Genomic DNA, 12,264 nt, shown 5'->3' on the forward strand with positions numbered 1-12,264 from the left:
TTTAGGGAATTTTTTTACCATTAAACTCAGTGTTCTGGGAAAAAACCCAACTTAATTTAGAAAAACTACACAGCCTGTTTTCTGTCTTTTTGTTATTATTCAATATGAAAAGGATATTGTAAGTGCATATTCCACTGAATATGCGGTTTGGCAGCGAACGGCTCTTCAGCTGCCCTGCTTCTGCCTCAGAGTTTATTCAGGTCATAAACGAGACATATAAGCATTTGAGTTAAGATTTATAGTTACATTAACTGTATCAGAAGCTTTTTGTACTTAATATAAAACACACTCTAGGAGCTCAACATTGCTTTATTCCACAATACACTCAATATTAGACATGTTACCTCCTGTAATTACTGACATTAATAGCCTCAGGAATAATGGAAAGTGAGCTAAACACCAGTGTGGTAGATGTGAATGGACTTTATAGTACATGTCATTTGGAAATATTTTATGAGTCATTAAATTTTTACTTAATATTTCTTCATTTAGTAATTAAGAAATAATCCAGCAAAACAATGTCCTCACTTTAACACATAGGTCAGATTTTGTTATAAAATCGGTAAAGTGGTTCCCACAGATTTAATTTAAATCCCATGTAAGATTCAACCCAGTCCTGACACAGCAAAATTGAACCTCTTGCACACAATTTTTAGGAGAAAGTGGGGACCAGGATTTGTACAGCCCCCTCCAACACCTCTGAGTGACTCATGCAAGGCTCTAAGGACTATTGCATAGGATAATTTTCTTCTGGAAAGGAGGTTGAAGTTGCCAGCAGCTCAGGCAGGAGATCTTATGTGTCTGTCTTCAAGCCACCCAACATTTGCTAATTTGGAGATGTCATTTTTACCCCAGCTCCCTCAAATTATACTTTTATAAGTAATCTATTTTAGAAAATCCCACATCTTTCATTGCTTGTTCATTTGCAAAGAGATGTCCACTCTAAGCCTTTGCACAGAAGGAGCCCACTGCTGCTTCTCAAAGGTCTTGAAAGACTGGGAAAGTACAACACTGGCAGTCCTGAAGCAAATAGTATCTCCAGAGCGAAGATACTGTCTGAAATGTTTAGGATGATGAATATACCAGTAGTGCACACTTTTCTCTACGGTCTTTTACCTCTGTGTATTGATTAAGCTAACATCCATGTGCACACAGCAAACATATTAGCATTCAGATGATTCTTTTTTAGCTTGATGTTAATAGTATGTTAAGGCGAACAAAGAAGAAAATAGAACCCATATTTACCTATAACCCTGGTCTATTTTGAGATCCCAAGGCTTTTATGTTAATAATAAAAACACCAATAAATCCTCATCTCTTTGCTTTTTAAGCCTGACAGACAGTCTTTGAAGCACTATTGCATTTATTTCTTCCAACCAGATGTGCAATTTATGTTTTATTTGAAAGCAAACCTTAGCATTATAGAAGACACTTGTGCTAAACTAATAACACAAATATATTTTCCATCACTGGGTAAAACCTTGTCAGGAAAGTCTCCAGTCCCCATGACATATTCTAGAGCCTTGCTGATATTCTTGGAACAGCTTGTTTGATACTGGTCAGTCACATCAGTCATTTCACAGAGATCTCAATGGAGTCTGTCTGAAACCAGAATTAATATAGTAGGTTTAAGCAGGAAGACATCTAAGCCCCCAGCCTGAATTTGCAAGGAACACACTGTAAGGAGAATGTTTAAATGCTAGTTTTGAAATAAATGCAATTTATTTCCTTAAAAAAATACTCAGAGAATCACATATGTGACTTTTTCTAATTGTGCAAGAAACTTTATGCCTTTGTGTACATTGGAAATGTGCAAATGGGATATTTGTTTTCTGTTCTCTTACATCTTTATTAGTGTAGTTTGGACCCCTCACACAGTAAACACTTCAGGGATTTTGAACAGTTCAGCTGTGGTTCCTATAACAGAAAAAATGCAGAACAACACTGGTGGATAATTCACTGGACTTTTCAAGTCCCTTATGGCTGGTGAAGGTGACCCAGCAAGGGCTCCTGATGCTGATATCTCTTGGTCCTGCCTAGGATCAGCTACCCACACAGTTCTAGCTCACAGAAGTAAATGTCCCTTAAGCATCACTGTGAATCACTACAACAGCAGATTTTCCCTCCACTCTCTGAATGGTATAGCAGATGCCTTGAGGCTCTCAGACATTGGAAGATGTGTGCCTTACCAGGTTAGAGATACTGACAGCTGTACTTCTGGCATATGGTACTGCCACCCATCTACCATGAGCCCTCAGGAGTTTACTGGCTGGGAAAAGTGATTAGTGTTGCCTGAGGAAAAAATTCTAATTAGAAGTGGGAAGGAATTATGGACCTTTACCCCTGCACCTAGAAGGAGACATGCAGCATTACTCACCTCAGAGGGACAGCAGTCCAAGAGGTAAAACAGGAGGCTGAGCTGAGGCTGTCTTCTCTAAGGACATGTCCACGTGGACTTCTGGGCTTCCTGAAGGAACATGGTGGTAACAGTAAGGTAAAAGCCCTTCCAAAAGCAGTCCCCCTCATTACTCACCCTTCTCTCCCTGTGTTTTCCAACCTGGAGCAGGGTTGGTCTGTGCCATTTTCAGTACCTTAAATTTACATCTGTGCTTTCCCTGGGGATGAACTGTGGAACTCAAGTGATAAGTCACCCTCCCACTCCTGACTCCCCATAAAGTTATTATTGATAATCGTTTCTACTGCAGGTGAAGCATCAGGTAGGATCATGCCCAGTTGTGCTCAAAGTTGTACAAAATATAGAGGAAGATACAGAAACATTTCACAAAACATTACAGTCCTACATAAGGTGTGTATGTGATGTGGTAATTAGAGTTACTGTCCTCTTGGTGGCAGAACTAAGTCTATAAAAATAGCATACTGAAAAACCAAAGGATCACAATAATTTGTGTCAATTTGACCTTCTGATCTATTTGAAAAGTCTTTTTTAAAAAGATAAATGGCAGTAGCAAAAATGCTGCCCTGGGAGCAGTTCAGATGTATACTAATTGCAAACAGCTCTGCACATTCATTATGTATCGTATGGCTCCTCCTAGTGAAACCCTGCAGAAACAGTTGTGGACTGATTTTCCTCCCTTCCAGTGGTTCCACCACATCCTGAACTGCAGTTCGGGACAGAGCAGCAGGGGCATGCTAGGACATTGTGGGAGAGGGTGCAGGAGTATTATTGTATTATTTGGAGTTTTACTTCCTAAACAAAATTCTGCCTTCAGACGCCTGTGTTTGGCTGCTGCTGGCTTCTGTGGCTTCTTTACATGTACATGTTTCCCAGTTACCAATTGGGCCTTCATAAATCAAATAACTGTCTCAAGGAACTTCAGAGCGAAAGCATAAGCTGCGAGAGTTTGAGCTTACAAGATAATTGTCATCTGTTATACAGCATAAACCCTCTTTCACACTTTTTGGTAGCTCCCACCCTCTCTGGAAAGCACAGCAGGTGAATCGTGAGGCAAAACTTGGCCCTATGGCTTCTAAAATATTAAACTTTACATTCATACAGAGAAAATAAATCTTTTATCTGAGTTACTTATTTGTCACTGTAGTTGGGTATTTCATTTGGGTACTAAATATCATTTTTGCAGTTTAACCACTTTTGCTGTAATGATAACCTCATGTTTTAGTCATAAATAAATGCCAACAGCAAAAATAGAAAATAAGGTCATAGGGAGACAAGAATCTTCATTGCTAAATTAAAAATGTAAGGAAACAAGCAAAGGATTTGGTAGAAATATTAAGAATTCACACCTTAACATTTCTGCAACTTTTTATCTGGAAAACTCTGAAATCTTGAGTTAATTACAGGAGATGAAAAAAGTTTCACCTCTGAAAGGAGGTGACTAATATGAGCTTTAAAGTGTTCCCCCAAAGACTATAGGAGGCATTTTCCTACAATGTATTTGTAGGAAACAAATCCTCCTCCAAGCAAAACAAAAGTACAACAGATCTATTTGTCTGTCCTGTCTGTGTGAAATAGTATTTGAGTGAGTTAAAGCAATATACTCCACCGTCACTTCTTGGTAGAGGCACATCCTTCACAAGCTTCCTCATGGTTTATTCAATCCTCTTTTATGTGCTATGCTTGGTTCCGCCAGGTACTGGGGGGCATGGAGAAGGGGATGGGAAGGCATTGCAGTTTGGAAAAAAATGGACAGAATTCCTTAGAAACAGGATGCTGTTTATAGCAAAATTTACTCCTGTCCTGAAGCTGCGATAAGCCTCTGTGACTAGCTCTCTCCAGTATCCAAAATGTGACAGCATATCTTTCCACAGCTAACGAGCTGAAAGCTGCAAAAAATCAAAAGGACTGCAGGCACAATGTTCACACGGTAAGAACTTAAAGCTAATGTCGGTCCCACTAGGAGGGAATACTTTGCAGAGGCACAAAGATCAGGACTACACCAATCATCTATTAATGTTTCAGGAACAGATCCTGAAATAATTGATAAATTAAAACCTGAGCTAGAGTTGAGCTCAAGGACTTCCCTGCATCATTGTCTGACTTTGAGTCATCACTGCTGTTTCATCGTATTACCTGTGATGGACGCAAAGCTCCAGTTGATGAGCAGTTGTTCTTCCCTTACAACTAGGTATAAATCTGTTATGGAAATCTTACTGGTTATTTCTTGACTTTCTTGAAATTACTCTCTAAACACAGCTGCCTCACAGTCATGGTAAACATTCTTCACAAAGGCCAGTTTGCTCTACAGGCCCCAAGGAATGTGACAGCTTGATACCTGGATAAGCCTGGGCTCAGTTTCTGTTTCTACAGAAAAGCTGGAGTCTCCAGTGGATGTTGGTAAACAAACCCTGGAGCCATTACTTGATAGGAATCATAAGGTGTTACTCAGCACCTTGGAACATGGAGTTGGATGTGACCTAAATGAAAGAGAATAAAAAGTCAGAAAAGTATTTCAGAAATACCTGAGATGAATCACTGCACACAGAGCAAGCTGGCACTGAGGTGTTGTGCCCAGTTATTCAGCTGTTAACCCAAGTCCTGACTTGATCACCATGCACCAGGCTGAAGTACTCACTCAAGTATTTGTAGCTGCTGATAGGCACAACACCTCTGCCCCAATGTCCATATATGTTCAGATTTAAGTGCGGGAACAGAGGGAAGGGTAACAGGGAGGGACAGTGGGATGTTGAATCAAGAATTGTAACACACTCCTGCTATCAAATATAGGGACTTCTTGTCTAGAAGATGAAGTCGTTTTAATCTTTGGTTTCTGAAAGCAGAGGCTAGGTAGGTTCATGTTAGAAACAGCATGCACCGAAGTCAGTACTGTCATCCATTAGATAAGTATATTTAAAAAGTGTTTAGTTCTCCATTGCATAGAAGGGTTTATGTCTTCCCAGGAGTTCAACACTAGAAAGGATATGTTATAGCTCAAGGTCTTAGAAGAAACACCTCCTGGTAAAATTCAAACTGGTGAGGAGCCAGATCTCTCTGAACTTGCTGCTGCTTTCTGGTAGCTTCTGTTTGTTTTTTTGGTGGGGAGGCCACGTAGGCAGTGTTGGAAAGGACACAGGTAAAAAGCTATTATTGTTGGTGTAGGACCAATTCCATCTCCATGACTAAGACTGAGTGAAATTCACTGATGAATAAGATATTACTTGCTCTGGTACATGATGGTAGAATTAAGCCCAGAAAGAACATACCTGGAAACCTGGGCTTGACTGTGCAAGTGTTAGGCACCATGCATGAAATGCCAGGCATGCCAATGCCAGGCAGCTTCGACACTCTCATGGCAGTGCAGGCAAGGCTGTGTTCTGCCCACAGCTGGGCACAGCAGATCACCTTGGTGGCTTTAACACACTAGTTTGTCTGAGAAGACTTGTTCTTTCCATGCACTCTGATCCACTTGAAGGGACTGTTGTCCCATGAGTCAGCAGAAAGGTATTCAGGTTTGCATCCTTGCAGGCAGACAAATATAATGACCTGGAGGAAGAACAGAAAAAAACAGAGAAGATTTCTTAAGTGATTCAAGATGTGACTTGGTGTATCTCAGGAAGGACTACAGGACTTCCATAGTATTGAAGCAGTGGTAAAGTAAAAATGGGCTTCAAGGACAGAGAATATTAGCAGAGAAGCCCTTGTTTTGTCGTTTAAGTGATCTCATTCAAAGGCAATATTGATACCAGAGAAAGAAGGATATCACAAAGTTAAAATTATAATCCTGGGACTGGCAGAGGGAAGGATGGAAAAAGAGAACCCTGCTGTCAGTGAGAGCTAACCTGTTCCTTGAAAGTGTATTGAGCTTGCTTCCTCTGGTCTTGTGTTACAGCAAATAAGGGAATCATCATCACCGCTATCAACACAGTATTTACCTTCTTTCAAGCAGATGGCACTATATGTTGGACGAATAAGGCTTGAGTCTGTCTTTAATAACTTACTAGTTATTCTCAAATATTGTGTGATTGACTCCAGCATCGAAGGGAGCTGGATACAAAAAATGCACTTTGCACAGTATTACCTTCATGATCAGAGGGGAGATAGGACAGGGGTGAGTGAGAGAGAACCCTCTGGTATGTGAATACTCTCCAAATTACAATACCTGCAAGCCTTGCCATGACCCACCAGAGAGTCACATTCTCACTCTCTGTCACTGCAATGTGCTATCCCAAATGATGCCGGTGAATTTAATCACACACAGGCCTGAAACATTTTCCAAGGGAAAAAACTCAGTTTCTGTCACTAAAATGAAAGTGGAAAATTCCCAGCACAGTTAAGCTCAGAGTCTTTCCTTGACCCTAGCTACTCACCAGGCAAGGGTTATTCTAACCACAGCTCACAGCAATCTGAGAGTGGCTGCCGAGATGCTTCTCGATTTTAAATGTGAAGCCGCACTTTAAGAGGATGGCTGGCAGACAGAAGGGGAAATGAGGCAGCTGTGGCTGCGGGAGCAGTAGGGATCCGACCTTGCTGCAGTCACCCCTAGACAATGGGATCACCCTTTGTCCCAGCTCTGGGCAGGACCCAGGGACTGCCTGGTGGGCCAAGGGCTTGCAGCATCATGGTTTGGATGGGGCAGGCACACCGACTGTAATCCAACGCCTGCAGAAGGAGCTTCCATTACCTGTTTCCTTCTCCCCTAGGGGTGCTTTCCCAAGGGCTGTGAAAAAAACCACACGGCAGCTGGGGGTCACACCTCCACTCCGGGACGGCCGGGGACATTGAGGTCTGACCCTGAGCTCTTTCCCGGCTCCCCAGTGTCAGACGCACACATGGGACTTTTTGGAGGGTGGTGGCTGCTCCCAGAGCGATCTCTGATAAACAGGAAGAGACGAGTATTGCTACAAATAGCTAATCACTCTTAATATCAACCTGACAAGAGAATAAAACTAGGTTTCCCGAAGGAACAAAGTTGTAGCGCTCCTGCCTCCCCTTCCGGCAAGTTCAGACAGCCCCAAAGACCGCGGGTGCGGGCAGAGCTATTTCTCTCGCAGACCACTTTTTCCTACCGTGCAGTGTGTAGAAATATTCTAGAAGAAGCACAATCGCCTCTCCATGCAAGAAACATCTTGGCAAACCGGCGGAGCGTAGTTGCCCCTCCAGCCGGCGGGGGCTGCGCCTGCACGGGAGCGGAGCTGGAAGCGCTCCCCGCCGCCGGGCCCGGCAGCCCCCGCCCACTCCTGCCCGGACTTCAGGCTCTTGCCGGCAGAAGTGTCACTCCCCAGACTCAAGAAAATATGTTTTTCTCGCCCGCTCTGTCCACACTGTCGTGGTGTCTACCCCCGCCCCTTTCCCATCCGCCTCAAAGATTCAAGGAGAGGTGGAAAAAACAGGGAGAAGTGCCTGCGTTTGCTACGTTTGCTTCTGACGCCAGAAGGGATTTAGGGATATTACCGGCAGCTTGTTTAGAGAGTCCAAAAGCATACCGAGAGCAAAATAAACGAGCAAGAAAAAACACGTTGGGTTTAAGCACGCAGTCGGGGAGCACCAGTTCAGGAGCCGGGGTAAAGGCTGCACTGGTTATTCCGGCAAATCTCCCGGGAAAGGAACCACGTCCCGCTCTCAGAAAACGTCCCGGTTAGTGTAAAACACAACTAATGTTGAACACACACACACACACATACACATGTATTTATAAACACAACTCTCTCTCTCTCTATTGTATATATGCAACTATTCATGGATAGTGCAATGGGAAAGGGCTGTCGCATACCGATCTCCTTACCGCCGGGATAGAAAGCGGGGGCATTTCTCGGCCCAGAGGCTCTCTCATCTCCCCGGCAGCCGGGGCCAGGGCTCTCTTCTCCCGTGGAGCCGAGCAGGACACTACAAGCAGCATCCTCACCATGGTGCGTGGTGTCAAGGTAGAATGGGCCTGACGCCTCACCCCCGCTGCACCTCTCTTTCCGAGGGGTGTTCCAGCTGGAGGTGAGGGATGGGGTGGGCAACATGAGACTACCCGGTGTACAGCTTCTCTTTCAAAAAGCTGGCTTCTCCTACGTGATAAAACCCCGAGCGATCGCGAATTTTACCCTGTTCATAGCCGATATTGCTTCACTGCGACCCCTTCCTCCGGGGGCGGCTCACAAAAAGCAGGGGGCCGGGTATCGCCCCGGGAACTGGGAGAAGGGAAAGAGCCGCTGTGAAAGCGGGGCGGAAGGGACAGGCTCATGCAGTTTTCATGTGGTCGCCTTGAGCTGGTGTTGAGCGGGTGTCACCCGGGGATGTTGGAAAGCGATGCTCTTGCGGGGAAGAGCCCGTGCGGCCCTTCAGCCTCACGGCGGGGATCCGACTTCACCCCGCAGTCGGGCTCTTGGAACAAGCGTCATTCACCCCCTGCGCTCGGCTTTCCCACGCCGATGCACTAATACAGGGCCCAGAGCCTGTAAATTCCTTTCCCCACAGACAATGAATTTGCACGTCCAAACAGCCTAACACCTGTCCCTTAGCCCAAAGAGTGGGCACTTGCATGCATGTAGCCAGATACATCTACCTAAAGAAGACGAAATTCGGTGTGCACCTGTACATTCAAAGAAAATACTAACTGGGCAGTACGAGCACAGAAACTATGTTTTACTTTTAATAAAAGCATTCCTGAAAGACAAACTAAAAACAAATTTGGTCATTTAAATTACATATTCCCGGTGTAATTCTACCTCTTTCGCATTTTTTTCTCTGAAGAAAATGCTCAGATTTGTTTGTAAATGAGAAACGGTATTTTATGCATATAGGCATAGAAACACTGAAGATAATAGGCACAAAAATTTTAAACTTGAAGAAAACATCCACAACTTTTTAAAAGAAAGTTGTATGGTTGCTGATCTAGGAAACTGGTCTTGATAGCATATTTTGTATCTTCTATGTTGCTGTAACTGTGCAAATAAAAAATGATTGTTAATTTGCAATACCAATATATTAATAATTCAACTGCAAGTATTTAATTATTTTAAAGTATTTTTTCCATTCAGAACATTGCAATGATTTGGTTTTGGAACTGTATTTTGCAGGAGTGGGATTTTTAATACATAAATTATTTTCTTTTGATAGCCATGACTTACTAGTGGAAGGTGTAAGTTAAAAAGTACAAAGTAGAAAGGGCACCTTATTCAACTCGTATGGAAGCCCCCAAGTTCATCCTAAATTTTGTGCGTACAGAGAACAAACAAAGGCTTCAAATATGCAGAACAACCGGATGATGTTTGTTTTTTTTCCCTAAGTGACATTTCATCTTATTACAAGTGGAGGATGTTCATATATATGTGAAGAGAGAGATAGAAACTATGAGGCTCATACCGTGATATCCAGAGACTAAGAGGCTGTTCATGAACTCTGGATGATGTAAGAGAGATGTCAGACAAAGATCTGCATGTTTTGACAATGAAGCCGAGATGAATTTCCCAAACTGCTGAGCAGTGGCTGAGTTCACAGATATGGTAACTAACTGATGAATCTGCACCCAAGCCCAACCTCGACCACTGCATGCTGCCTCTACGCAGTGACCAGCAGCAGGTCTTTGCAGCTAAAGGATCGCTCGCCTGGGTTAGGCCTTGGTTCCAGGTCTTGATCCAGAAAGCCAAGAGATACTCAGTAGATGTCACACGGACATGGTGGGGGGGAGCTTCCGGCCCGGCCTCCTGCCGAGGGCACCTGTGAGTTCCTTGATTTAGGGTAAGCATCCACCTTTACCGTGGAGAGAAGCCCTGGTCCAGGGCAGCATCCCCAGCAGGGCTACATGGTGTCCTTCGCAGCAGTTGTTCTTGGACCTCTTGCCAGCAAACTTTCTCTGGAGGGGTTGGCATCACCCTTTTCTCCATCACATACATCTCCTACAAGCAGCAAGAAAAGTCCACACTTACCACAGCCCTTATGTTCCCCTGCCCCATTGCTGAATACTTTATGCCTTACTGGGCACTCTGAGATGACCTAAAACGCCCTGAGAACAAATGTCCCACACGGAGATATTTCAAATCTTATCCCTGGTGAGAAGGAGAATTGTCAAGAGAAACGCTGGTAAGACCAGGGCAGTGGCAGGGGCAGGTGGTCCGCAGCAGGGCCTGTGGCCTGGTCCCTGTGCCAGGGCCAAGTCGGCGGCACTGGGATCTCCTGATGGAGCCTGAGCTGCAGCCAAGAGTGAGCAGGTCCTGTGGAGCGTGGGGCCACCCATAGCTGCTGAGACTCTGCTTCGGCACTCAGCACAGAGCTGTACGCAGCAAAATTCCCTCACCTTCCTTCCTTCGGCTTCACCGCTGGAAGCAATCCCAGAGCAGTGTGTGTGGATCGGTTTCTTGCACACCGGCTGAAAGAACCCGGTGGACTGTAAGGCTGTATCCGGCTCCCCAGCCTGGGAGTTCCCCCCACCGGGACTCAGTTGCCAAGAGCGGGGCCCTTCTGCAGCCCAGGCGAAGGAGAAGTCCTGCCGCGCCTTCTCCCTGGGCGGTTGCTGGGTTATGGGTTTGGAACAGTTGCAGGAGGGGACAAGGGATCGACCCGACGTCCCGTGTTGCTGGCTGCAGGCCGCCCGTCTTCCTCATCCCCTGCGTTGCCCGAGTCCCTCGGGGCTGGATGGGGGTCCCGGCACGGAGATACCCTTGCCGGACACCTACAGGCTCTGGGACAAGGACATCAGCGCTTGCAGGAAAAGGGGTATGTGGGCAGTCAGAGCACGACGGGGAAGCCAAAATGCCCCTCAGCACCGCGACTGGGGCCACATCGTCCCTGCGTCACTCGTTATGGCTGCATTTGGCAGAAAACCCATGGAGAAGTCACTCTGAAATGTCGTTTTCTGTGTCTGCCAGAATCCCGAGGGGAAAAAACCCTCCGCGCCCAGCAGCATCTGCCCCTCCCGGGAGGGGAGTTCCGTTTAGGCGGGCAGTGGTGAGGAGCAGCAATCTCGCAACAGCGTTCTTCTCCAAAGGAAATAAAAATTGTGTATTTACAGCACTATTCTGCATTAAATATTGCGGCGCCTCAACTTTGCAAATGAGCTGGGTGGGCTTTACCCTCTTCGTATTACACCGCAGCTGCAGGAGAGAACCGTTTTGCAAACGAAACCTAGGCAGAGAAAACGGGCCCCCTTGCCCTGCCAGCCCGGGCGCAGCGGCTGTTGGGCGGCCGCGGGCTGTTCCGGCCCGTCCCGCCGGGCTGCCGGACCCTCCCGCCCCCGGGCTGTGCCGCCGAGGGGCTTCTGGCGGAGGAGCGGCGGCGCGGGCTGCGGGGGGTAACTGCGATATGGCACTCGAGTGGTTCGCAGCGGCGGTGGCGGGATAACGCTTTCATTTTCACGCGCGGTGTAAGCGGGAACAGTTCGGCCCCGGATCCAGCGTGTAAAAAAGCCCGACGAGTTTCGCCGCAGAAACTTTGAGCCGGAGAGGAAGAAACTTTCGTTTACTTTATGAAACTCCGTAACTGATAGTGCACTCCGCACCCGGTTACGTCTTTGCTATTTCATGTCGCAAATAATTTGTTTTCACGAGCATCACTAATGTCACCATCTCTCTGGGGTCGACGCTGAGGGCCCCCTGAGGACCCACGCAAGGCAGGAGAGGATGGGACAGGGAGAAAGGGCAACTCGGCTCTCTTTCCTCGTATCCTTTTGCTGTTGTTGTTGTTGGAGGGCTTGTTCTCGTTTTAATCTCTCAACGAAAGAAAACCGTCAGGGCGGTAACGACCGAGTTTTCTACAGGCAGTAAAACATTAAAATGGCCACAAACCTTTCAGCGTAGACCAAACTGCTGGCTCGGTTTCTCTCTTCTCTTCTCTTCTCTTCTCTTCTCTTCTCTTCTCTTCTCTTC

General features: G+C 45.9%; 1 long non-coding RNA gene across 1 annotated transcript; it reads right to left on the reverse strand.

Annotated features, from left to right (window-relative positions):
• Positions 1–294: 294 nt before the first annotated feature.
• Positions 295–2,523, reverse strand: LOC121674069. Its single transcript, XR_006019438.1, has 2 exons — positions 2,378–2,523; positions 295–1,602 (listed from the first exon to the last, which is right to left on the reverse strand). It is a non-coding gene; the product is annotated as an uncharacterized LOC121674069 (long non-coding RNA).
• Positions 2,524–12,264: the final 9,741 nt, after the last annotated feature.

This window comes from Corvus kubaryi, unplaced genomic scaffold, assembly GCF_017639235.1.
Source record: "Corvus kubaryi isolate FWS band 111438036 unplaced genomic scaffold, C.kubaryi_AGA036_p1.0 66, whole genome shotgun sequence".
NCBI classification, from domain to species: Eukaryota; Metazoa; Chordata; class Aves; order Passeriformes; family Corvidae; genus Corvus; species Corvus kubaryi.